Here is a 27,349-nt window from a genome sequence, read left to right on the forward strand (position 1 = left end):
GTTGGCATTGTTCTTTCTTTAGGTTTTATTCATGAAAGTGTTGAACTTTGCTCGGCTAGTTTGTGTTTGCCCAACCACAACGCTACTCCAATTGTATCTACTTTTATTTTTTCTGTGTCCTCCATACCAACTCCGACATTAGCTGAAATGGTGCCTTCTCACTACAGAGTCATTACTAAATAATTTTAATATCACCTGGTTCTTCAACAGCAGCATGGTGGTGCTGGGGTGGGAGAGCCCTTCTGTGCAGAGTTTGCGTGTCAGCATGGGTTTTCTCTGGGTGCTCCGGCTTCCTCCCACAATCCAAAGACATGCAGGTTAGGTTAATTGGTGACTCTATATTGCCCTGTCTCTATGTGTTAGCCCTGCAATAGTCTGGTGACCTATCCAGGGTGTACCTCTCCTCTTGCTCAATGTCAGCTTGGATGGGTTCCAGCTCCACTGTGACCCCCAACAGGAAAACGGTTACTGCAGGGGGGCACCAAACTAATGATAATTTAATGTAAGTTTTAATTTAGGTTTTTGTTGCTGTTGTTATTTTTCCCCAAAATTAAAATGTGTCTGAAAATACACATTAACATGAATCCAACATATTATTAGTGAAGATAAATCTGCCTGTTTAGAAAAATAAATCATTTACAGCACACAACATTAACGTACAGTAACTGTTACCCATGATTCGTTGTGCAGTTGGAGCTAGATCACTGTGTGGTACTTTTTTCACTCTGTGGCACTTATCCCTAATGGCAAGTTCGCTAGCAGTTACATACTATTGACTCAAATTGGCCAATTAGTTTTATTATTATTCCAAGTGTATGAATATTGAGCAACAATGAATTTTGAGCAAGAGACTCTGACACACAGTGGACCAAAGAAACCACCGGCAAAAGTGCAAAGGGTGAGGCTAGGCCAGGGGGCAGCAACCTTTAATATCAATTTTTTTGTTAAGTGTATAGGCTACACATTTTTACAACCGGAACATGTAAGAATCACTTTTGGCCTACAACGATAAATGAAAATTAAAATGTTAAGAAATAACTATTATTCATTTCCATATAATTTTTTGTCAAAGCCACCTAGAGCCATTGGAGAAGGGCCAGATAGCCGCATGTGGCTCCAGAGCCACAGGTTGCCTACCCCTGGGCGAGACTAACATGCCTAGCCATGCTACAACTGCTACTGACTTAGCAGCTACAGGCAAGTGCAAATGAGACAAGACCCAAAATAGTCAGTGAATTATCTTGTGTGCAACACGTAGTGGGGGGTCCCTGCTCTGTCTCTCTTTTAGCTAAGGGGTCCTTGGCATGAAAAATGTGGAGGACTAATGTAATAGTAGCATGCAAAGCAGTGCTGGATTTAATATCACCTACAAAAAAAAAAAAAAAAAAAACAACTTTAAACTTCAGTTCAGCTTTGAAGTACATGAGACATATAGCCCATGAGACAGGGTTTGTGCCCACTTGAGAGACACTTTGCGGCAGAAGCTCACCAATACTATGAGAGAAGCAGACACAAACAAAACTTTTTTGGAGAAAACAAGGGGAGGCAAGAGAGCAATGGGCAAACTGGATGTAATTAACCTATACTCATCCAGACAAACAGTGTTGGACAGGGGATTGGTTAGGCGAGCTGTGCAGTCGTTCAACTGAAGCTGGTAGTTTCTGGGCTAATTAGGACTGTGTTGTGGTGCAGTGTGAAGGGGTTCCCATGTGGGTTCCTGATTCGTTGGCTGTGCGCACATCCAGACTGCTCATTTGTGGTGAGCTATGACAGGGTGAGACCCGAGGAGTCGGTGAGAGGACGCGCACGATGAGCGAGAAGTACGTCAGGATGAGAGCAGGAGTTGCAATGAACAACAAAATGAGAGGAGGAAATTAAACAGGGAAATCAAAGCAAGGAAGGATACAGAAAAAATGAGGTAGAGACACATAGACAGAGAGAGTTGAATTTGGAGGTCTGGGAAGGTTAATCTGCTTCTCCTCACAGTTGTCTGTCAAGTGGTACAGCTTCTACAAACAAAACCTCTCCTTTGAGATTCGGTTGCAAGGAAACAATAACACTTCCTCTGCAGCGGTGCAGTTCTTGTGCCTGGAAATATACTGCACCGAGAACCAGTAAACAGCCACACTGCAACATCAGGATGACTTTGAGTATTTATAGCAAAGTTATATTTGTATTTAACTTATAATTAAGTAATTAGTGCCATGGATTTTACAGTAGCATGTAATTGCACGGCATGTGCCACACCTTAATGGATGTTAGCCTGTTGCCATGAGATTTCATGAGGAGCAAGTTCTTAAAAGACAAATCGCCTACTACAGAATGAAATGCAAGGAATTTGATAATCTACACCCAGAGATGGGCACAAATACATCAAAAAAGTAGCTTGTCAATGCGTTCTGTACAAACTGATATTATCACATTTTAGGCATTTTTCAACACATTCTCACTCCAACCTCGTCACATATCGCCTCTTGGTCGTCAACTTTCCACATCAACATATGATGTGCAAGGTGGCCTGGGTGCATCTGTTGCTGACGTTTTGGGATGCGGTGTCAACTTCAGCCTGTTACATGCATTGTGTCTTTCCACCCTTCTGTTAACAGGAAATGTACACTTTGCATAGAGTCTCTTTCAAAATAAATGTACTATGTTGGTACAACACCACAAACTCATGCTTTTTCCTTCAACAAACGCACATGGTTATGTTTAGCCAACATACCCAGGTGGTTAGGTTTAGGCAACAAAAGCACATGGTTAGGTTAAGAACAAAAATAACAGGGTTTGGCTTTACATTCAGACTGGAAGCGAACACCAGCCTCCCAGGGCAAAAGTCGGTGATTGTTGGAGCCACCCACCATCCAACTCGGACTTCTCACCCCCTTAACTTATGTTTTTGTCCAGCTGTGTTTCCCCCATGATGCCAACAGGTACCATTACAGACGGATGGTGCCCAGCAAAGTATCATGCGGACGTGAAAGGACAACTTTTTTCGTTGGTGTCTGACTTGGAAGTCACTGCCTAAGCCCCAGTATTCAGTGACTTTGGAATGGGACTAGTAGCCTCAATATGAGTCTGACCTTAAAGGGAAAAGTCAGTATTTATAACCTGGACCCTATTTTCCAGTATTTTTGTGTCTAAGTGACTGAGCAGTGACAGTTAAGTATTGTAAGTAAGTATTGAAAGTATTGAGAGAAAGACCTTAAGCCAGCAGCCTGCAGTGTAATTCTGTGGGGCAATAATGCACCATCAACATATGTCAACTATAAGTGCTTTATCTTGCTAATGACAGGCTTAGATTATTTTTATTATTATATTATGGAAAGGACACTTATGGAGAAATAAAACATTTTTGCTTATCTTTTGTTCTATCCAATCTGTTTTTCATAGTGTCTAACCAAGTCTCGCTCAAAAAGAAGTCTTGTTTTGAAGTCTTGAAGGTTGAGTTGTTGCAGCAACACAATAACAGCCAACTGAAAAGCTATTAAGGGGAACTGAACAGTAAGGCTACAGTGATGCACCAGTTCTTTCAGATGACAATAAGACCGACATTTAGCAGATGCCTTTTTCAAGAGTGATAAGTAAAAGTGCAGTGGAGTAAGATCTGACACCTTTACAAAAAAACAGCTGAATGAGTGTAAAAGACACAAAACAGTACCATTACAACAAAATATGATACAGTTCAAAATAGTAGAAGAAAAAAGAATTGCATTTTAAACCTGGGGATAAAGATGTGCCTTATTTGAGAATAAAATGACATATTAAATAATGAATGTAAAGTATTTCAAATACACAAATACAAGCTCTCAAAGTATTTTTTTTCTGTCCACCAAAATACAAATAACATAATACTCAAAAGTCATTAAATACACATTTTCATTATATTAAATTGAAATACTGCCAATATTTGCCCATACAGGTTTACATATAGGTTAAATTACTCCCTGGGCAAGACAATGCACCATGCCACACCACAAAAACTTCTCAGGAATGGCCCAAGGAAGGTGCCAAAGACTTCAATGTCTTGACGAGCATCTGTAAGACATGCTGGTACCAGACACCACAGGACACCCCTCAGAGGTCCTCTGTGCATACCTCAATAGGTCAGAGACAAGTCTGATCCATTCATGAATTGGGGGTACCTCCACAGTAAAGTAAAGTTCCATTGATTGTCACACACCTGTGTGTGTGAAATTTGTACTCCGCATTTGACCCATCCCCTGAGGGAGCGATGAGCAGCAGCGGTGCCGCGCTCAGGAATCATGTGGTGATCTGACCCCCCAGTTCCAACCCCTGATACTGAGTGCCAGTGGTTTAGTGTTTTCATTTCCATTAAGTTTATATATAGGTTGTCACAGTGCCTGATTTGGGCCATGCCATAGTCTTTGGTATGACCCGGCCGGGGATCGAAACCACGACCTCCCAGTCTCAGGGCAAACACTCTACCACTAGGCCACTGAGCTGGTGATTGGCATGCCCCAAATGCTTCGTCAGATCTGGCGAATTTTAAAGCTAGACTCATTGAAGCCTTTGTCTTGTTCCTTGGGCCATTCTTGATCAGTTTTTGTAGTGTGACATGGGGCATTGTCCTGCTGGGGGGGCCACTGCCATCAAGGAGTGTTGTTGCCATGAGGGGAAGTGCTTGGTCTGCAGCAGTGTTTGGGTGGGTGGAGTGCGTCAAGTGGCATCAACATGAATGCTAGGACCCAAGGTATCCCGGCAAACATTGCATTGTAACAAGATGATTAGTGTTATTCACTCACCTGCCAATGGTTTTAATGTTTTGGTTGATCAGTGTAGATGCAAACAAGCTAAAATTTGATGCTGTGATGTGGATGGTGAGGCCATCCTGATCAGGTCAGTGAACTCTGATGAATGAGGTTTTGAATGTATTGGACGACAACAACATCGATAGCAAACAGTAACGAAAGATGATCCTGACAATACTGCTCAAATGAAGTCAAAATGGAAATTATGTGTCACTTTTCTGTTTTCGCTTTTGTGTTATTAATTTTCTTGTCATTCTACAACATATAATCCATGTTTCAGCCTTTGCACTCATTAAATGAGCTGTTGTGACTGTGTTAGAGAGCAACGAACATGTCCTTGAGCAAGACAGTAAACAGGGTTTTCACTCTGATGAAATGTACATCAGTGCGTCTCTGATGGTTATGTCGAAGAACAAAAATAGGAGTTTGCTCTAAACTGCTAATAGTTTGAACTTTTAAAAGCTATTGGAGGTTGTGTGGACTTTTTATGGTGCATCCATCACAGGTCATGTCTGTAGGGGATCTATTATCCTGGTCTCTATGCTTCCCACACTCGACCGGTAACAATGCACAGCAGCTCAGGTTCATATCCTCTTCTGGGCTTTGATCTCTTTTACAACCTTAAAGCAATCTCACGCACACCACATTAAAATCTTAGTAATGTCAGCAGAGGGAGGAAGTGCCATCCACTGTGAATCATGCGGGCCTCTCGTATATGCATATACCAACACAGAGTAAAGATGAAGAGCCCTTCAAATTCACTTTCCTACTGAGGCAGCAAGGTTGATGTGTGGGAGCTGAATGTGAGCAGGAGGGTGAGGCAGTAATACACGTTTCTGTTTTATGTGTGTTCGTGTTACAATGGCTGCTCTGTGGAGACAAGCGGCTTCAAACGAACATGGCAGTGGTAACAATAGCACACTCATGGAGGTAAAGAAAGCTTAAATGTTTACAGGTAGCTCATGTGTGTACATCTGCTCACCATTTCTAAAGGGAACAGAAAAGAGAAATCACAATTTTGAAACAGTTGAAGGACGATAAAGGCTAGTTCGTTTCAAGTTCAAGTTCTTACAAGCTGAAATGAACATGTTTTCAACAGCGCTGCAGGATGAAATCACCCCGAAAGTGATGATGTCATAAAGATGTTGTAGTCTACTTAGAGCTTTCCATTTATGTTGTCCAGTCCTGCTAAATTTGAATTGTGGTGAAAACATGGAACAGCTTGCCTTTGGAGGATTTAATTAGCACTAAGAGTCTGAATCTCTTGTTTTGTTAAATTTATGATAATGTACTGCTAACATTTTATCTGAATCAGGATATGTCGTCATCATTGGACAGAGTCACTGTTTTGCACATCTGCTGTCATTCATTTTTACTGGGTTAGCTTTTACCACAGCAAAGCTAAAAGCTCCTGTATTTTATGTAGTATTAGAGGCTCTGGGTCAGGACCATGGCTGTGTTGCGTTCGGCCTTTGTTATGGAGCGCCAGGTGGAAGGAAGTTACACGTAAGTTTCCTTTGGTTTAGTGTTTTCATTTCCATTAAGTTTATATATAGGTTGTCACAGTGCCTGATTTGGGCCATGCCATCATAAAGTGGTGAACTCCTTCATTGCCGTTACTGTGTTATTCTTTTTCCTTTTTTTGCCTTTGGACTGTTTTCTTTTTCTAGCATAGAATAAATGTGCCATTTCCTCTCTCGACAGCTCGTCAGCGCAACCGGCCATTTTCACATATTAAGAGAGATAAGGGGAACAGTTACACAAGTTCTACATTTATTTTGCAAGTGCACCTGTGGACTTTAATGAACAGAGAACTTCAAGTATACTGTGCTTTGCAGTATCTTTGTAATGGAAAAGTCCATCAACCATAGTGTTACAGAGGTACAATAATTCTCCCCTCTGGCCCATATACTTGAGTCAAGATCCAGGTTCATTTCTTCAGTTGTTTGGGAGGAACAGTCATTACCATGGGTTAGTTTGTGTGCAGAAGAATCTTTTCTTGCAGTGTGCATCCAAAGCAACTGTGCTCTACATTTACACGACATCTGTAAAATTTCAAGGGAAAAACTAACTTGGAAATACCATATTGAACTTGTCTGTAAAAAGACTTGGTATCTTAAGCAGAGTTCGTTCACTGGTCAATCATTCCTGTATTCTAACTTTTTATTATAGCTTTATTTACCCTAATATTATGTATTGTAATACTGCTTGGGTTGCCACATGTCCCATTTATCTCTAAGATTTTTGTAAGAAAGAAATTTTCGAGAGTGACTGCCTTTGCTAAAAAAAATGTCAATCATTGGCTTTTCTCTCTATAAAGATCAACTTTTATCAATTTTTATTGTGAACATATACCAGACTTGTGTATTCATGTATAAATATGTACATCTCACTCATGACTTACCGAGCTTATTCCAGAACCTTTTTAAGTCTTCCTCAGACATTCACTCATATTCCCCAAGACACTCTAAGGACCTTAATCTTCCATATTGTCGGACTTCTCTCAATAAATATTCATTGAAAGACAGAGGACCATCTCTTTGGAATAATCTTCGTCCATCTCTACAGTCATTATCTACATTTTCATTATTCATAAAACATCTGAAAAGGACTCTTATTTAAAGACTCTTAACACTTCATTGATTTATTTTTAATTTATTTGTGTTTTGTTGTTGTAAATTGTATGTCTTTAACGATAGTGGTATACTTCTCAGTCTGGAACTCTTATTTAACTATGTAGTCGTTTTTAACCTTTTCTTTTTATGTATGCTTGTTGTTGCTTGCCATTTTTGGCTTCTAACCTCTCCTACACAATGTTTAAACTAGGGCTAACCCAAAAAATTTGAAGCTTCGAAGATTCGGCCTTTTTTTTCTCCCGTTTTTTTTGGGGGACCTTGACCGCAACACCATCTCTGACAAGGAAATAGAAACCCCGACGTGACCTGCTTGAACACAGACGACTAAATTCTTTCAACAATGTGACTCAAAATAATGATAAAATAGATTTTATTGATGTAAAATAATGTGCTGATGGTGACATTTTCCACCGGTCCGCTGCGCTCTGAGTCTGGTGTCAGTGACACATGCTGCTCTGAGTCGCGCATCTGTCTGCTTGCGCTGCAGTGCACGCCGAGGGTTTTAATTTAATTAATTTAATTTTTTAATGTTAAATCAAAAGTTAAACACTACTTAAAAGCAACCAGAAGTGTTTTTTCGTTTGTGAATATTTTTATCTTAATTCTAGGGTTCTAGGGTTGGCTTTTCGCCATAATTTGTAAGTTATTAACTTTTTTGGACCTTTTTTTTCGCTCAGCATTTTCAAAAATGAAGTCGAAGGTCAGCCCTAGTTTAAACTTTTAATTGTTTTATCCTGTATTTTCTATATATGTATGTGCAAATAAACCTAACTAAACTAAATCAAATGCTCTGTTTTTGTAAACGGAGTTAAAAAAAAACAACATTTTTTACTGTGCTCTTAGTGTATACATTTGCACTACATAAATGCACCTCTTTTGTCAAACTGTCTTTTTTTATGAGGTTGAGCCTATACTAAAAATATGAAATACGACATGATACGGTACGATACGATACGATACGATTCAATATGATAGGACATGGTACATACGATTCGATAGGATACAATATGACATGACACAACATGATATGGTATAATACAATATACTTTATTGTCCTCAAATCAAATCAAATCAAAATCAAAATATGACTATTTGCACTGTATGTACCAAGCTCATTTCTGAAACCACTGTAGTATGAAAGCAGCTTTCATAAACCTGCACCAAACCCTAAGGATAGCTGCCCTTAGATCAGGAAGAAACTCTCTATTTGGCCTGAGTGTGAAAACATTTTTCTTCTCTCTCTTTGTATCCACACCAGTGACATCGTCAAAGCCCCATCTTAGCGAGAGCTTATTACATCGTTGTACCATCAACCCACTGACCACAGCTCTGATTGCATAGCCAAGAGTAGCAATTTCAGGATTTCGGAGCAATTGATTGAGTGGTCTTAAACCAGATGTTTGCTGTGTGTCCTGTCACTTCCTGAAGGGAAGCTCCTCTTATGAAAAGATTTGAAAATCCAAACTTGTAGGTCATGTTGCAGAAGGGCTGTGATAAAGTGTATTAGCATTTTGATAACGTGTTGTAGCCCAGAGCAGTCTCCACCTCTTCTCACTTTGGTTTTGCAGGGTGAGTTAACACACAAGGGGGATGATGGAGTATTCAGTAGTCTCAGTGGCTTCTTGCAGTCAAATACTTGGAAACATCCCACGTTTTCATGAGTGAAATGGTGGACTTCCCATACAGTGCACCATCTGAGCACTTGTGATAGAGTATTTACTCGTTCAAAATAAAAACTGCTGCCATACATTAAGTTGTCTGATTACCACAGCCACGATTGGGATCTGATGTCCTAAAGTAGAGTGCATACTGTAATGTGCCCCCCTTACAAAGGTCCCTTTGTTCCAGCGGCTGGGGGGTCTGTGCACCCCTGAACCCCCCCCCCCCCCCCCCGAGCCCCCTCCTCCTCCACTTCCCACATACATCCCCCCGATGTCTATTAAGCACACTGATTCCCAGTTCAAATTGGCCCCCTGTTATTAATCCCAATCACCCGGAACACATCGACCACAGTGCACCACGAAAACACATGTGCCCAGCACCCCCACCCCCCAGCTCGGCGCACTGATTCTAATTAATTAATTACATCCCAGGTGATTTTACTTTGAGATGGAGAGAAGAAAAATAGAAGAAGGAAAAAAAACTGCCTCCCACAGGCACCACCAAATTGGCAACAAAAGCTCCCCAGCACAAGAAAAAAAACGGCCCAGTTCATTACTTGAGGGAAAGTCGGCTTCTTGTAGCTGCTTCCCAACTACTGCTCTGCTGTCCAAGACCAAAATACCCTTTTTTTCTCTAACTTGTCTGTCTGCCACCCACAAAAACCCTTGCCAAAAACACACACTGGAACTAACCCGCAACAAATTGATAGCATATTTAAGTATTCAGGATTATATTTTTGAAGAGAATGGGTAGAGAAAAGGGGTTTTGAGCAAATCATATTGCTGGCCGAGGCTTTACCGGATAGCAGGGGGACTATTTAGCATAGCACTGGCACTGTCTTAAATAAAAAGGACTGCATATTTGATGTATCTCATTTATTTGAAAGTCAAAGGATCTCTTTCATGTCCCTCCAGTTTGCTTTCCTCCTCGTTCAGGATGCTGCGCTCTCTCAACACAGAAAAACTTTCTCTGACGTTATCGGAGTTATCTGCTGATGTGGAAATGTTTGACTCTGCACTTTTCTTATGCACCATGTTTAAATAATGATATCTATCAATAATCTTAGACAGCATCTTCATCTGTAAAGTTCAATTTGAGCTGCATTTGACATTGCAGAAGTTTGCAAAGTGCTGTAAAATTCATTTGGGGAGAGATTCAGTCAGGAATGAGATATGCACTGGGTGAAAAATGTGACATCTACACTGACAAAGTAAATCTTGGTAAGTGTTTCTCAATAATTTATCACGAACATTTGTTGAGAGTTACTTAGAAATTTCTAATGCGCCATGACGGTGCCATGGACATTAACAATTTGGAGCAAAATCTTAGGGGAGTGTTGAAATGAATAAATGAATCAACGAAAGCACAGAGACACACAGAAGAAGGAATAAGGCCTGTATGTAACAGAAGCCCCTGGTTGAGGCTACTGTACTGACTCTGAAACTTTGAATGATGGAGAGATATTTATCAAATGCAAATAAAATCTTAGGTAGCATTTTCTAGAATAAAACAAAACCTTTTCTTCAGAGAGTAAAACGTTATGGACTGCACTTTTGCAGAACATTTAAATGCTCATATCTCCTGGGGGTAAATCTTGGCTGGATATGTAAAAGAAATATATGTTTTAACTAGACAAAATTCAACAAAGGGACCTATGTTATGGATATCCTCCTCAATTTCCCGCTTTCTCTTCCAGTAAGGTAACTGCTCAGGGCTTTTACTCGTTTATTTGATTTGAAGTTTTTCATTTTTTCAACTTTTTCTTTTTAGCACCTTGAAGAAAGTGGCTGCTTGACATGTGGTGAAGCCGGCGCTGCCTTCTTCCTTTTGGCCCACAATACAAAGGAAATGGCCGCTGAGGAGGTCCATATGTCATCGCAATTGTCAAATTGTCAGAACTTGACATGCAGTATGCTTCCAGTTGAATATATGTTGTTATAGAAGACTTTATTGATGTCTGAGTTTTCACTCAGAGGTAGTCAGAGCGCTTCGGCAGCCTGTATAGGCACGCTGTACGTTCTGCATTTCTCTCCACATGGATAGGTGCCACCCACTTTTCTCACCTCTCTATGAATCTGCAAAGCGCCTCAGATGAACTGATAATCTCTTGGCAGGTTCTTATGCCCAGTCCTCCTTAGGCACCTTCTCACCTATATTAGCACTCACGGCGACTCTGGCAGGCTTTTACAAGATGACCAAGTGCCAGGTTATGATTGACTGGACGCTGACCAGCCAGGAGGAAATCTTCCTTTTGCTAAATGAAGGAACTAAACATTCACAGATCAGTAAACAAGCCGGCTGTGGCCACTCGAGGAACTCGCTCTCAGGCCACCTCTCCGTCTTTTTATGTAGGATGGTGATGAAGCCATGAAAGGTCTTAAAGTCCGTATGTGGTGTCTGGCACAAGACTAAGAGCTTAGTTCATCCAGGCATGTTTAATGGTACGGAGACTGCATGCTGGTAATTGACAGGAGTTGCCAGCTCTCCGTCTTGGCAAAGATGCTACATTTGAAGCCGGTGTCCTAAGTGATGCAACACCATATGGGAAGATACTTGTGTGGCTCGCTGTTACTTGCGGTACCATATTAATCTATAGTGGAGAAGTTACTTCCCTGGGTGACCCCCTCTACGGGGAGATGAGAGGTCAAGGCTAACTACTGAACTACTTCCCTGGAGCTTACAGGGATTCACTAATGTGCTGAAGGCCATCGCAGCGGGTGTTTTTCATCATGACAGCTTTAAACTGGGCCTTATGTTTTAAAGATGGTCTTCTGCTTGGTATGCCGTCCTGCTGTAACTCATGTGGGGCTGTGTGTGATTTGCAGCGATACAAAATGACAATAAGGTGGGTTTTAGTGACGTAAACAAAAATGCAGCATTTACTCCTCCCTGCATAGTCAATTATGTTGACCATGTTAAGAGATTTACTCTTAAAATAAAGCAAATGATATATTCCAATTTTAGTTTCAGTTGGTCTGACACATTTTTTACTGCACATCAACAGCAAGGTCGATCAACTTTTACAAGAACACCGGTCACTCCATCTCATTGCTGTGATTGTTGATATAGTACCATGAAAATTGAATTTCAAATATGATAATGGGGTGTTTTTGTAATGAAATTAAAAAGTTGGGGCGATGTGGTCGTGCAGTGCTGTCATCTCTCAACAAGAGGGTTCCAGGTTTGCATGTTCTCCACGTGTTAACATAGGTTTCCTCTGGCTTCCTCTCACAGACATGCAAGTTAAGTTAATTGGTGACTTTGACTTTCCCATAGATTTAAATGTGAGTGTGAATGGTTGTCTGTCTCTATGTGCCAGCCCTGTGACTGTCTGGTGATCTGTCCAGGGTGAACCCTGCTTCTTGCCCAATCTCAACTGGAATCCGGTTCTAACGATCCTTAAAGGGATAGTGCACCCAAAAATGAAAATTCAGCCATTATCTACTCACCCATATGCCGAGAGCTCAGGTGAAGTTTTAGAGTCCTCACATCACTTGTGGAGATCCCAGGGGAGAAGGGGCAGCAGCACAACTCCACCTAATGGAGGCTTATGGTGCCCCAGATTCAACCACAAAATATCTCCATACTGCTCGTCCGTACAACTTTTTATGTCGGGGCTTCAGGACACTTGGAACACTACAGACAAGCACTATGGAGATGTTTTGTGGTTTCAATTATGTGTTTTTGATGTGAGGACTCTAAAACTTCACCTGAGCCTCCCTCGGCATATGGGTGAGTAGATAATGGCTGAATTTTCATTTTTGGGTGCACTATCCCTTGAAGTGGATAAGTGGTTACAAAAAAATGGATGATTGGAAATAAAATTCATCATAAAATTCATTAGAATTTAAAAGGAATTGTGACAAAACTGTAGAATATGTAGCAAGAATATATGTTTCTTTTGGGAATCTACTGTGGTTTCATTGTACCTCTACTCACAGTACAAATCAAAATGAAAAGCTCTTAAATCCCATAAATAATTCTATATAAATAGATAAGTGGCAGTGTTTCAACAGAGGGCGCCATCTCCCAGAGTTCTCCCGACCGCAGATTCGATCTGACAACAGGTGGAATTTGAGAGGTTGTACAGAGCAGAAACATATCATGACAGATGAGCTGCTGTAAAACTGTGTCCATACTGAAACAGGCCACAAATAACCAGTAGCTACTGTAAGTGTACACTGAAACTCAGACTGCGTTCAAGATGTCAAACCTGAATCCTGTGAGACACATGAGATGAGCATAAAGAGGCGCTGAGCTAGTTCTGGTTTGTGTAGGACAGGAGTGAACTCACTCCCAGTGCAGAAAAACACGGTAACAGCTTTGTAGTCGGTGTGTAACACATAGCGTGGAATTACAGCGGAGCATGTCATGTATTTTCTTCGCCTGTATTTTATGGAACAGCTCCAAGTTCAGGGTAAACCTTTGCCAAAGTCTAGTGCGATGTTCCTAGGAACCCTGTCGCGAGCGTGATCTCCGATAGTGGAATGTGGAACGGAATGCTGCTCTATGAGGCCCAGATCCTGGACACATATTTATTTGCTCATTCATCACTCTGAGACAACCTCTGACCTACTACCGTGTGTTTTTGCTCTCCTTCACTCCCAGGTTCTTTTTTTCTTTCTCTCCAGTTAGAGGAGAGTAAGGCCAATTCTCTGCCAGGGGAGACATGTCGACATACAGCGGGAGTTCACAATTTAGCGTAAGAGAGACAGTATAGATGGGGCAGAGATGCTGGATCTCTTCCAGGCACTCACACTGCAGTCGCTGTATCTGAAAAGTGAGCTCAAGTTTGTGAAAGTATATGGGCACCGAGATTAACGGCTCACTGCCTGTAAGGAGAAGTGTGTTTGAGATGTGTTCTAGGTGGTGGGTACTTCTACTTCAGTGAGTGTCTGGTGGGACACAGTGGTAAAGAGAGGAAACAGATGTTGCTAGTGCCCAATGGGAACTCATATGAAAGACTAAGGTATATAGAAGCTTAGTGAAGGATAAATGTAAGAGTTTAATGATGAGATTTGAATCCTCTGGTGAGAAAAAGACTATTTTGGGCATAGTGTGCTGTTTGCAAAGCGGAGACTGGAGGTAAAGCTGCACTGGAGGAGACGGCAGACACGGTAGTCTAAAAGTTAGAGAAGCAGGCCTGTGACAAGGAGACAGCCAGGGCAAATTCTAATGTCAAGATTTGGGTGTGAAACATGAGTCCTCTCATTCTGGAAATACAGTTGCTCAAGGTGGTCTTAGCAAGGCACCCATATCCCAGATGCTCTCATGAGGTGTATTAGTAGACTGGAGTTATGCTGGGTGCTGCCCATTTCAAATTGGACGACTCTAAATCAGAATGTTTTATCTCAATGGGTGCATTTTAATTTGTGGTTTTGGTGTAAATTAGGCCGCAACTCTTGATTGTTTTTATTGTTGATTATTCTGTCGATTAGAGTATGTTCCGAATCGCATACTTTCTATTTTTACTTTTAGTAGGTACTGCACCTGCCCTTAAAAAGTACGTACTGTTGTTTGCAGTTGGGACATACTACTTTCTCATAACGTTATGCCCTGAACTTTGACCCTCTTGCTTTTATATCCGTTACCTTGGGGGATAAAACAACAAAGACGGAGATGAACCCGCAGAGCTCGGCTGTTGTTACTTTGCAATGTATGTAGTTTTACTTTAAAGTTATACCTGCATAGATTGTAGCATCTAATATTTGCAACAATTAAATTACATCTACAGTTCTCAGTGATGCCCTTTTGTTGTTTGTGATAGTCATGATTATTTTGTTTACTTAAACAATTGATATTGCTATTATTGCTATTCGACTGCTCATCAGTTACTTGTCTGCGCTGTCATACGTCATCGGGACTTCTGACAGGGGTCAACAAGCTGTCATCTGTTTGCGGCTCAGCTGATGTGATGTATCGTCCACTGCGTAGAGGACTGTGGGTCAGGATAGCCAGAAAAGCGTGCTGGTTTGCTTACTGCAAAATTGGACCGGATGTAGTAGAACATCCTGGTATTTTTGGCATACTGCATTTCACATTCTGTGTATTAGGACATACTTAATCTTTTTCTGGCTCACTCTATAATATGGTATGGTATGGAGTTATGTCAAGGCAATTGAATCAAACGCAACTGGACTTGGTTTTGTCTTAGAAGACGTTTCACCTCTTATCCAAGAGCCTCTTGGATAAGAGTCAGTTGCATTCGATTCACTTGCCTTGAGATAACTATGACCTGGATGAATGAGAATATCCACAGGCACGTATGGAGTTATGGTACACCAGCTCTGTTTGTGAGACATTTCAAATGCTCTTGGGGTCACTCTACTGGCCACAGGACCCCTAAGCATCCGCTTGGTTTGCTTGGTTTGCTTATGCTTCAGGCCAGCTCTGAATTAAAGGTCTTGTGTGGAGTTTTTTTTTGGTGTGTTCCATTTGTACTGGGAAGTTGGAATTTTTTAGTTTCTGGTCGGAAATTTCAACTAGAGCGCCCCCTTAAGTCGGCATTTGACATACTACGTATTGGAGCATACTAAATCTTTTTCGGCATACTATATAGTATGGTAGTGTGGGTATTGGAATGCACAGTAAGTGTTCCCTGAAGCCTGAGATGACGTCCTCAAATATCTTGTGTTGTTCACAAACCAAAGATATCCAGTTAAATGTCGTAGAGGAGAAAAGAAACCAGCAAATATTCACATTTAAAAAAGCTAGAATCAGAGATTTTTTTCTCTCAAAAAATTACTCAAACTGATCAATCGATTATCAAACTACATGGCAATTAATTTGATAATTAAACATGAATCCATTAATCCTTGCAGCTCTCGTAAAATAGTGAAACAAGTGGCAAAGAATGCGCACACAAAATAGAAATGGTTATCTAAATATATCAAAATTTATAACCTGTATGAGGAGTCATGGGTGGTCAATAACTACTCCAACAAACATCATAGAATTTGTTCTCCTCAGTTATTGCAACGTGTATTTTCCAAGTGTGTGCGCCCGTGTGGTGATTTACACCCCGACACCATTTCTGCTTTACTTTGTTACCTTTCAAATGGCCTGTGAATAGTGAGGATAAAATAAGGTTATGTGCTGTAGTCAATTGCTGCACGGTGGAGCCATGAAACATCAAGCGCTCTAAACATCTGCCAAGGGAGAGGCTGGGAGATTTGTGAGTCAATCTGCTCTTAAAGGCTAAAATGCAAGCATCTGCCTTTGAATATTTAAAGCATCTTACATCTCAGCATACTAACTGCATAAAATGAATCTCTGGATCCTTCTGCTCTGCTTACTTCCCAGCAAACATTTTCATGTCGAATCAAAGTTGGCAAAACAGGCTGCACCGACATTAAAAACCCATGTTAGTATGGCTGAAAATTGAGACGTTTGTGGCTGTAACTGAAAACATGCCCGACGATGGCAGTGTATTATTTTTTAGAGTAGGCAGTGGTGTTCCTGAGCATCTATCCTAAAGGACTATTAGTACCAGCAAACACATGCAGACAAAGTTATTATATTTTTGTTGAATCAGTATGCTATTTTCCAAATGTATGACGCTGTCATTATACAGTCTGTAGCACGGACAGGCTTTAAAAGAAGTGTTGGCCAGAACTGCTTTGACCAAATCAGCAGCTCCTGCCTCTGAGTATCAACAGAAGACAGATAGCTGCTGCTATCAGTGACAAAGAAGCTTCCTCTTGGACATAAATTAATAGCATCAGCTTGACACCAGCTCCTGAGGTTAAGTCTATGTTGTCAACATGCTTGGGCATTCAGGAGACAAATGATGCCATAGAAGCTGCACGTTGTCTCCCAGCCTGCAGATGCAGTCAAACTTTATAAAGGCCCTTTTGGGACCGGGAGAGTATAGGGCTTGTGTTTAATGTTTAAAGAACGGAGTGTATCAGAAGTACCATGGACTGTTTTTAAAAATGAAAGAAAAGGCAATCTGTGTGAATTATATATTTTCTGCTTTTAATTCTCACCTTTGATCCTGATAAGGAATAAAAAAGGGAAGAAAGGAGATATTTTAATTGAGGAAAATGAAGCAGTGTGACGTGGTGGTTAAGGACATTTTGATCTTGCCCTCGCTCCAAATCCAACTGAGGAGACATAAAATTCAGTTCATGTCCCTTTGATCACACTCGAGTTTTCTTGTGAAATACGAGTGCCAGCAATTCAGACTTGTGTACACAGTGGCTGTCAGTGTTGGACAGAGGGAGAAAAGTTTTCCCTTTGAAAAGCTGATTAAAAATGGTGCTTAGTCTTTCAAAGGGTTTCTTAACTTTGCCAGCATCTGTGTGATACTGCAGAATCTGTTTGTGGGTTTTTTAGAGATATTTAGTGATTTATCCAAATGAAAAATATGTCGGCTACAATATTACACAATAAGAAATGGAATTAAAAAAATGTTGCATTTCTCTTGGCTATTGTCTGCCTAAAAATAAACCTTCCACTGGTCATGCTCGTCTCATTCAGATTCAGATTTAGTGTGTTGTCATTGCACAGTTGAGCTGCTAATACAACAGTTTTGGGTCATTACTACAAAGACTTGTTGAGTCGTACTGCCAACTTCTCTCCAAACCCACAGGATTTCATTTTAACTTCTAGCTCACATCATTAAGTTTCCAAACATAAAAGAAATGTTTCATGCTGAATCACAGGAAATTAAATTATGCATAAAACATATATAATTTTCCATTTGATATAATGTGGTACGGTCATACAAAACGGCATGAATATTTAATGTTTAAGCATGATATTACTTCAAATAATGTGAGTAAAAAGCAGATAAAGAATGTCCGTCACACTGTGGGGTAAAGGGGTTTTTATCTAACGTTTAAACTGCTTAAGGGGAAATGTGAGCGAGACACTGAAACACTGAAGGTCAAGATGTAAAGGGAACCCTATTATGAGAAATCAGATTTTCCTCCAGTTAAACTGACAATTTCTCAAATTTGATTTTGTTTGACTGGTTAAATCTAAATTGAGAACATTTTCCAAAATACATCTGTAAGCTCTGGACTTGGCTTACTTCACCAAACTTTCACTGTGATCCGTCCAATCAGACTCACATGTATATCCTTCCTTGTATTGTTACATTAAAGGGATTAAGAACTGAATATGTGCGTGTGATTAATTAAACTGACATGAAAAACACGCAGCTTACAAAGAGAGCCCCTCTCCCTAGGACCTCCACTTGAGAGCAGTTTCGGAGCAATTACCGCGCGCCCCCTTAGATGGGCCAAATGTAATGATTTTTCAATGAAAATGCATTTTAAACCCCTGCTGACGTGCCGTGTAATATAACATAAATTGAAATTAAAACAGATCCTTCCAGTGTAAATAGAAGCCAAGGGAGACTTACGTAATGTGTGGGTTTCATTCACTGTGGGAGCTGAAGTGCTCTTTTAATAGCAATGCTCTTAATGAAATGACATAAATACAGCGTGTGTGTGTGTGTGTGTGTGTGCTTTGAGGAAATACAATATGAAGAAAAATGGGAGTAGATCTTAAAGAAGATGAAGTCACGCACCATCTTGGCAGTTTGCATTGCTGGGATTATTAATACAAAACATGTAATGCCGTTCTTAGGGAGGTTTATTGTTACTTTAGTCTTATCTTATTATCTAAATAATAATACCTACTGTTTCAATCTGTGTTTACACATCCTGTGAGACAGTATGTTTTTCCATGGATTACTAAAACCTCAAGTGCTAAAGGAATCTTAACACATCTGTTTAACATTTCTGCTTAACTGCAAGATTTATTGTGCTCTACATTTTCTTCTTCCTGCTTCCACAGAATGTTTCATGTTTAGGCGTATCACCAGAACAGCAAACATTTGGCTTGTAAAACACAAAACATATTGCTCGCATTGTTAAAAGATAAAGAAAGGATTGGTGTGGTGTCTTATTCTCAGAGGATTGGGGGAGAAAAAAAAAAAAAAAGCTTAAAAAAATGCCTCCAGTTTCTGGCACATTTGACGGTTATTTAAACGCAGGCTTAGCAGCCTGATAGTGATGGCCTCACAGCCTTAAAGTAGGTTGGAGAACAGGTGCCTGCTGGTAATGTGGAGCTGGTCCCTGTGTCCCAGCATCCAAGGGAATCGCTCTTTAAAAGGAAAGGGCCATTGGCAGGGTACAGGATGTGCTCAATCGCCGAATATGACCTGGTAAAAATGGGAGCTTGCTGTCACTCTAGGGTCCCTCCCCAGGGATGGAGTGTAATTATAAGAGTGAGGGCCCTGGGGCCCCATCGCTCTAAGATCCACCCACTAATCACAAATCACACCACCCTGGCACAGGAGGTGGCTTCCCTCAGAAACTGAACCAAAAACCTTTTAATGGATAAAGGTCAGACTCGAAGGTAACTTGGGAGTCAGGTAGTGTTTGTGAGTGTAGGATGTGACTGTCTGTAAATGTGTGTAAGTGTAGTTAAGAAGAAGAGAGCGCTGTGACTATAGTTACAGAATATCTGTCTTGATGCCACTTTACCGTTCAGTTTGTGTGTGTACATTGTAAAACATTTAATCTAGACATAAGTTTTCCCAACCTGTTCTCACTACCAGCTCCGCAAATACTAGTGGTGGGAATCAGCAGAGGATCCATGATACGATATTTTCATGATACTTTAGTCACGATACAATATTATTGCGATTTTCAACATGCTGCAATAAGTATTGCGATAAAATACATTGCGATTTATTACTTTTTTTCAACAGTAAATTATGTCCCCAGAGGAAAACTTAATCAATATCTGTCTGTTCATCTCACTTTAATCATATTTTTTTTTGCAGCAAAATATAGCTAGTGGACTAAAAAAGCAATCGATTATATTATTCTAGCAGGCTACCTAAAGATTAATTTGTATTTGTCAGATTAATTCTTCACATTAAAAAAAAATAGATACTTGGCACTCTGTGATGATACGATATTCCCACACAAAAATATCAAAAATATCGCCATAATATGCTGTATGTGTCAGAAACTGACGCACAGGGGCACACTTTACCTACAGAATGAGATGCACCAGGCGCTGGCAATATTTAATTATCCGACCACCTGCTGTAGTATAAGGGGCAAGAAAATCTGCATAGAGAGGGCAGAAGGGGTAGTTGTTGGGTCAAAAATACTTTGGACTTTCACCTGGGAAATTGCTGTTTATTTACTATGTGAATTCAAGTCAGTCAAAGTAGTGTGCTAGGAGCCAGGCCCAGCCCTCATAATGTTTTTGCTACCTTTTTTTTCATTATTATTTCCTGTTAGCCTTTACTTTGAGCCATCAAAAGTTGATAATGAGCACCCCAACACCGGGTCTCAGGGCGCTCAAAACCCCTTTCTGTGGGACGTTTCTGGTGAAATGATGTAAATGCAAATATTAGGGCACTACGATGGCATGAATAGTCATACAAGTATGAAATTTGGAGATGAGTATCCTGACACAAAGGGGAAAGTAGCAAAATAAGATTCTGGGGCTTGCTGAATTTTTATTTGAACATTTCACACACAACATCCCCAAAAAAACAAAAAAAAAAAACAAATTCTCATCAAAAAATGTTACTTTTTATCACTTTGTGTTTAATATCACTTATTAACATGTACATAGAAAACTTCCTAGGTTGATAAACCTTAATTTGAGCCCAAGTTGACCTTTCTATCCTGAAAATTACATTTGGTCTGGTGTAAATTTGTTGTACCTCAAATCAGAGAAAACTGAATTTTCACTCACTAGCCTTCTGAAGAATTGCCAGCAATGTGAATCTGAAGTGTTGGGTGTTGAGCCCAGCATTTAGAAACTGCTGGACACTAACTTGAGTATGTCGGGAAATTTGCATATTTAGCATTGTTTAGCATAATCACCTACATAGACTATATTTATGCAACTGCTAGGCCAATTTGGACAGTATTGGAGTGGTTTTGGGGGTTACTGAGGATGTTGCATCCATTTCTACATTTTCAAAATTCAAAAAAGCTATTTGAACCAGATGTAGTCATATATAAACTCCCGGGGCGAGTGTAGCATTTTAGCACAGTACACTGCATGTGACATACGTCAAGTGACTTTAAGTTATATTATTAACAAACATACTTATTTTAAGCAAAACCATGTTTTCCTATTACCTAACTACCTACTGTTGTTGCCTAAACCCAAGGAGCTAAACCTAATAATGAAGTTATTAACCTTTTTGAAACGAGATCGCATGCATGCATGTAGATCCACTGAATAAGCATCAGTATTTGACTCTGGAGTGTTTTCCCTAACATCTACCTATAATGGCAAATATAAGTATGATAATAAGCTCATGTATTTCCCTAAAAAAAAAGATTAGGTGGTGAAATGGGTCTGGAAATGGTAACTTCATTTAAGCTAAATGTGACAAACTATTGCATTGTGTTATGTAATAATTCTCTGCTCATAAAACCAACATGTTGTCTTTGCTAATTGGTAAAATGAAAGGGGACATGTCTGCAGTGAAAATTACTCTGAAATACAGTTACAACTTCATCTGCTGCCTTGACATTATTAGGGAGACATTTCAATTAATTAATGTGGAACAGTGTGGCAGAATCTGATCAGACAGGTGGAGTGGTAATATCTGACTGCTCCACCTCAGAGATTGGGAAAATGCACATAAATCAACGCATTGCTTCATGTGCTATGCAGTGCCACCTTAGCCCAGTCCACTTTGAATCAATTTTCTTGATGTCAGTACTTTGTAGTAGTTGTCTCTTTTCCCCCCATTGAAGCCTCAATACGAACCCCGGCCCGATTATGTGTTATTTTGCTCCTTTGCCTACTCTCATGCCACAGCACCATTTGATCTTCCCCATTTTCTCTCTTTGTCATCCCTCCTATCTATCGCCGTCGCTCCTCAAGTCTTCCGATCCCCCTTCCCCTCAAACCAGAAGGACTTTCAAGGTCTACTCAGATAACGTCACTGCGGCTGTGCATCTGTTTCCAATCCAGTGCAATTAACCAGGCCAGCTTGGGAATGTTTCTTCTTTTTTCATCCTCTTCCATTTTTCTCCCTCTCTGCCCCTTCTCTCCTTCTCTGTCTGTCTCGCATCTTCTCGGCCCACAGTTCACTGGAAGATGGTCATTCTTTATGTATCATTCAAATCAAAACAGTGTAGAATATCATCATGTGTTTGTTTCCTTCCTTGGGTGGGCCACTTCATAAAAGCTGATCCTGTCTTGCTTGTCCACAGCAGGACATCAGCAAGATCGCTTTGGTCCTGTCTGCAAGATAAAACAGCTGCTAGAAAAGACACCTCAAAGAGAAATGAAAAAAAAAAGAAGGAATTTGCTTAACCAAAATAGAACATGCCAGAACTGTAGATATTACTTGAGCAATTTGTACAGCTATTTATGCAGTCTGGTTTGTGGCTCGGTAGAAGTTGTGTTGTATTTTTCTTGGTTACTGTACAATAACCATCTGAAAAGTGCTTTTATTCTTTGCTGAAATGAGTGCTTTCCCCATCTCCTCGCTCCAGTGCGCCATAAATCCCGGCCCTGTGTAGAGCGCTTCAAACTGGGATGCCAATAGCGAGAGGAGAAGGCTGGGAAAGAGGCGGAAGTTTCTTATGTTTCCGGGGTTTTTCACTAAGCCAGGGTACAAGCCTCAGCAAAGTCCTTAGCTGCTTTCTCAAGAAGGTCAGAAGGTACAGCTGAGGCAAAACCACTGGCCGCCAGAGGCTTAAACCAACAAAAGCACTGACAACGACCAGTGACAGCTTTATAAGCCTGTGGCCTTTGCAGAGTATATTTTAAAGCCAAACTGCACTTTGGCTTTCACATCGTCTGGTAAACATTTTTCAGCTTCACTGAAAAATACTTAGTTTGAGTAGAAAACCTTGCTATCGTTTACTTCATGTGCAAAATATTTTTGATTTCAATTTTTATATACCCCTAAGGCCTTATTACTATCTCTACAATGGAGCCCAGACGCATAGCAATAATTCAGTATAGATGTGAAGGCATTGAAGAGTGAAGGCGCTAGATATATTGTGCCTGCTAAGCCAGTAGCTGAACCAGGAATCCTGTTCTGCCATAACCTGACAATCCTTCAAATGGTCAGCGAAACAGCTAGACCACCGGACAGACCTCATGTTCTCACGCAGGGGTGGTCTGCTGTTTTTTTTTTCTCTCTCTCTCTCTCTCTCTCTCTTTTGTCTTTTCATGTTTTGCACAGATATGTTAGCGACTTGGTGGGGATAGGACACTGGACGATGGTTACAAACAGTATATCATCGTACAAAAAAAAGGTCCGGTCTGCCATATAGTTTAAACCATCAGAGAGGACGCCAGCTTTGGGCTTAAGCCATGCTCACAATGCCTGATGTTGCTAGTATTCAAAACGCCTACGCCGATGTCATATCCAGAGGTTGACCTCCATCAGACTTGCATCTGTAACCAGATATCATGAGCCAGACTCAGGCCAGATTAAAATGGGAAGAAACTGATCTGAGGTCTGTGATGACAATTTTGTGGCAATGAGTTCAGCAAAGCAAGAGAATGATTGGTGTGCTGTGTCACTTTGCCCTCGCCGCTTGACAGCAGCAGCGTATGCTCTGACCAAACCCAACTTCTGACCCTGAGAAGACGGAACATTCTTGTTCTTTGAAGTCTTGGTGGGTTACCTCTCTTCCAGACACTGTTATTGTTAGTCTAAGCTGATTGAGGTTGGGCTATTTGGCTACAATCAGGTTTGGTTTTTGTGACTTTTGTCCTTTCGCTCATCCTGAAGGGTTCTAGCAGTGACCTTTATTTTGGCAGGATCCAAGGTCATATGCTTTCTGTCATGTAATGTCAAGGAAATCAGTGCAATCACCCGCTGAGCTCTGAGAGCAGGGGTCATCAACTACATTTGTCCAAGGGACAGATTTTTTTTTTTTCTAGGCAGACACTTTGGGTGCCGAATTTCAAGTAAAAGAGAAGAATATTTATTTAGACCTAATTAGACTGTCATTGTTTAATGATTATAATAATAATTGTTTGATAACATACTGTCAAAATAACGTGTTAATTTTGATTTATTAATCAGAAAAAAATAATGTGTTGAAAAATTAACAGTGATTAAATGTGTTCCGTGGTGCCCTTTGACCCGGTGCGTCATTGAAGGCCACAGTGGCTTTGTCACATGATAGAGGCTGTACAGACGACGCTGCTTGGCCCCGTGAAAGGAACATTTACATTTAAAAAAACACAGAGATGGAACTGTTGATACTGTTCTCTGCAGTTTCTACAGTCAGGACTTTTCATACCATTGGAGAGCCTGAAATATCACCCCAACACAAAGCATTTAGCAGCGAACCCAGAGGTCCGAGTTAGCACAGCCTCTGATGCTAGCGCTAGCAGGCAGCCTCGTCAAGCCACACTCGACCCGGCGTTCAGACACAAATAGGGAAAGTCTACCTGTGACCGACTAACTCCACTACAGAATGGACTGCAGACCAGTTTTGGTGGTGGAGGACAGGGGGACAATTGTGTCCAAAATCTAGCAGCAGCTTTACTACGACACATCTGCTAAATTTCATTTGAAGTTTTTTAAATACTTTCACAACATGAATTGATGTATGCGATAAATTCGGATGAATCAATCACAGAGCATGTAATTAATAAGATTTTTTTTTTTTTTTTTAATCACTTGACAGTCTTAATTTAAAAAAAAATAAATAAAAAGTAAAATAAATGAAGCCCTAAATAAGAACATATGGGAAAAACAAAACAAAAAGAAAAACAAAAGCAAAGTGTTAAATGAAAGCTATGACTTTGTCCCCATTCTTGCACAATGGTTTAGCACAAGCCGCATTCAATTTATAAAAAAAAAACCAAACAAAACAAAACCAAGAATTGGTTTCAGCTTTTCCCACCCAGTCTGCACCAAAATATTTGTTAGTTAACCAAGCTGACAGATGGATTTATAACGTTTTTAGTACCTGCACATGGAATGCACATAAATGTTGGTAAATCATTACTAATAAACTTATTTCCATCTCAGTTGTTTTGGAGACTCCTTCAATAGGATGTAAAAAATGTAAGACATAAACTCCCTGATTGCATTTTTATGTATGTGGCCAGGTGATGATCACTGGTGTAGAAGCTGTTGGAGGGCAAAGCTTGTGTTAAATGGAGCTGCGTGTTCACACTGCAACTATAGTTTTATAAGCACAGATTAAGATCTCTAACATTGCCACACTGCTTCAAGCCCAAAGCTTGTTGAGGCCACTTGCACTCACAGTGCTGGGGTTACAAATGATAACCTCTGTTATTGACCAGAAACACAGTACAGGAGTTACGTAGCTCTCTCTCTGATCCAAACCAGCCCGTTAGAAAAACATCAGGCACTTTTAATGCTTGTTCTTCAACTGAAATTCAACAGTGTTTGTTTGGTTTGGATAACCGTAACCTAAAAAAATGCAAGGGTTGACTTTGATAGCTCGCCAAGGACCCGCACTCTTCCTCTCAGCTCAAGTGGCTGGTAATTCAGTATGGAGTTTGTGTATTTGTCTAACACCGGTAGCTCTGGGCTTTAAGCATAAATTATGCATAACCAATGTATTTTATTTAAAATTAATTAGCCCGAATCATAGCCGTGGATTGTTTGCCAATGGAAACAGTGGAACAGTGGGGAGAAGGGGGGTAAGAAAAAAAAAAAAAAGAAGGAGTGTGATGGCAGCTGTGACTCCACGGTTCCCCCACTGCTCTCCAGGAGAAGATTAATAGTTAATGGAAGGCCTTTAGGCTGTGGAAATACCCCTAGTGGCCCTTATCCCTGCTCTGGGAAAAGCAGGGATTATTGTCAAGGTATCAGAGCCTGTCGCAAAGCAAGCCCTCCCCTTCCATTTCCCAACCCTCTGAATCGTACTTCCATTACCTAAATAAGAAAAACACTGGCGACATTTGGCACACATGCTCTGTAGAAATCTGGTGTTATTTTTCTACTTTGTTTATGGCGCTAATTCACATGTACGTAACTTCACACCACTGGGGGCCTTTTTCTCCTCGCTCCCCTCTTGCCCATAGGCTCATACTGTATGATCTTTAAATAGGAAGAGAGTGAGGTCAATTTTTCAAACGTGGCACAGCATATTATCTCTGGCAAGGCGAGTCAAATCAGCCTAGCAATTAACTTAGGCTCAGTGCCGCAACGCAAATCATCAGGCTCGTTCAGGGTCGGGCGGATTCCTCTCTCTAGGCAATTAGCCTCCTTCATTAATTAAAAATTCTAATCAGGATGTTGGATCAATAGTGTAAATCACATGTGTTGCGGCTCTCCCAGGGAAGTTGCATCTTACTTTCAAGGCCTGCATCGACAAAGTAATCAGCCAAACTGGTGTGAAGGATTAATGGAACAAGAGTTGAGACGATTGACATTCTTATAAATCTTGGAAGACGTATGCTGAAGTATGGAGCATGAAAAATACTGTCCGTCAAATGGGCTGACATTGAAAGTATACTTTTTTATTATATATATATGTAGGTACACATACAGTGATATAAATATACAAACAAATTGAGGAATGTCAAAATATTTACATTGTGCACATGCTGTAAATTTTTTATTTGGGGAAGGCTATAAAATGATAGTTACACTTTAAATGCGGCATGAAAGAACCCATAATTAAACAGATTTATGTTTTTTAGAAAAGATTCCAGTGACGCAAGAAATTACATCAATTATGGTACAGGGTATTTAATTTTCTAACTACAGGAAATGTTGGCAGTGGCTGAAAATAATCCAGTGATTTTCTTTTTTACTGTAGGTGGATCATCAATAATAGAAGCACTTAGTGTTTGCTAGTGTTGGTCAGTCCTGACTCTTACCTCACATGGGTGAGCCACTCATAATGGCTCTGGAGACCAATTATTCTCTGGCTGAAAGAAAGTGCTTTTTCCATTTTTCCAGTATGTGTATGTGACATATACACATAGCGTAGGTCGACTTACACCCACACTTGAATGCACGTACAGACAGCCATGCCCAAACACACACACACACACACACACACACACATATCTGCACCTACATACACACAGTGAGCCCGTGATTATAAGGACACAAGAGACAGAGAATAGTTTGTCTGCAGTGCTTTCCAATAACACTTAGTTTTGTTTGTGGTCTTGCAGTCGTGGTTTGACTGAGAAAATATCCCCAGTAAATGTTACTGTTGTTCTTAGGTCAATTTGGAAAGAAAATGAAGTCATTTTGGATCCCACAAGAAATCAACACAGACCCAATATTTCCCTCTCATTAGCAAGAAAACGAGTAGGAGG

The sequence above is a fragment of the Epinephelus lanceolatus genome, chromosome 6 (genome assembly GCF_041903045.1).
Source record: "Epinephelus lanceolatus isolate andai-2023 chromosome 6, ASM4190304v1, whole genome shotgun sequence".
In the NCBI taxonomy this organism is placed as follows: Eukaryota; Metazoa; Chordata; class Actinopteri; order Perciformes; family Serranidae; genus Epinephelus; species Epinephelus lanceolatus.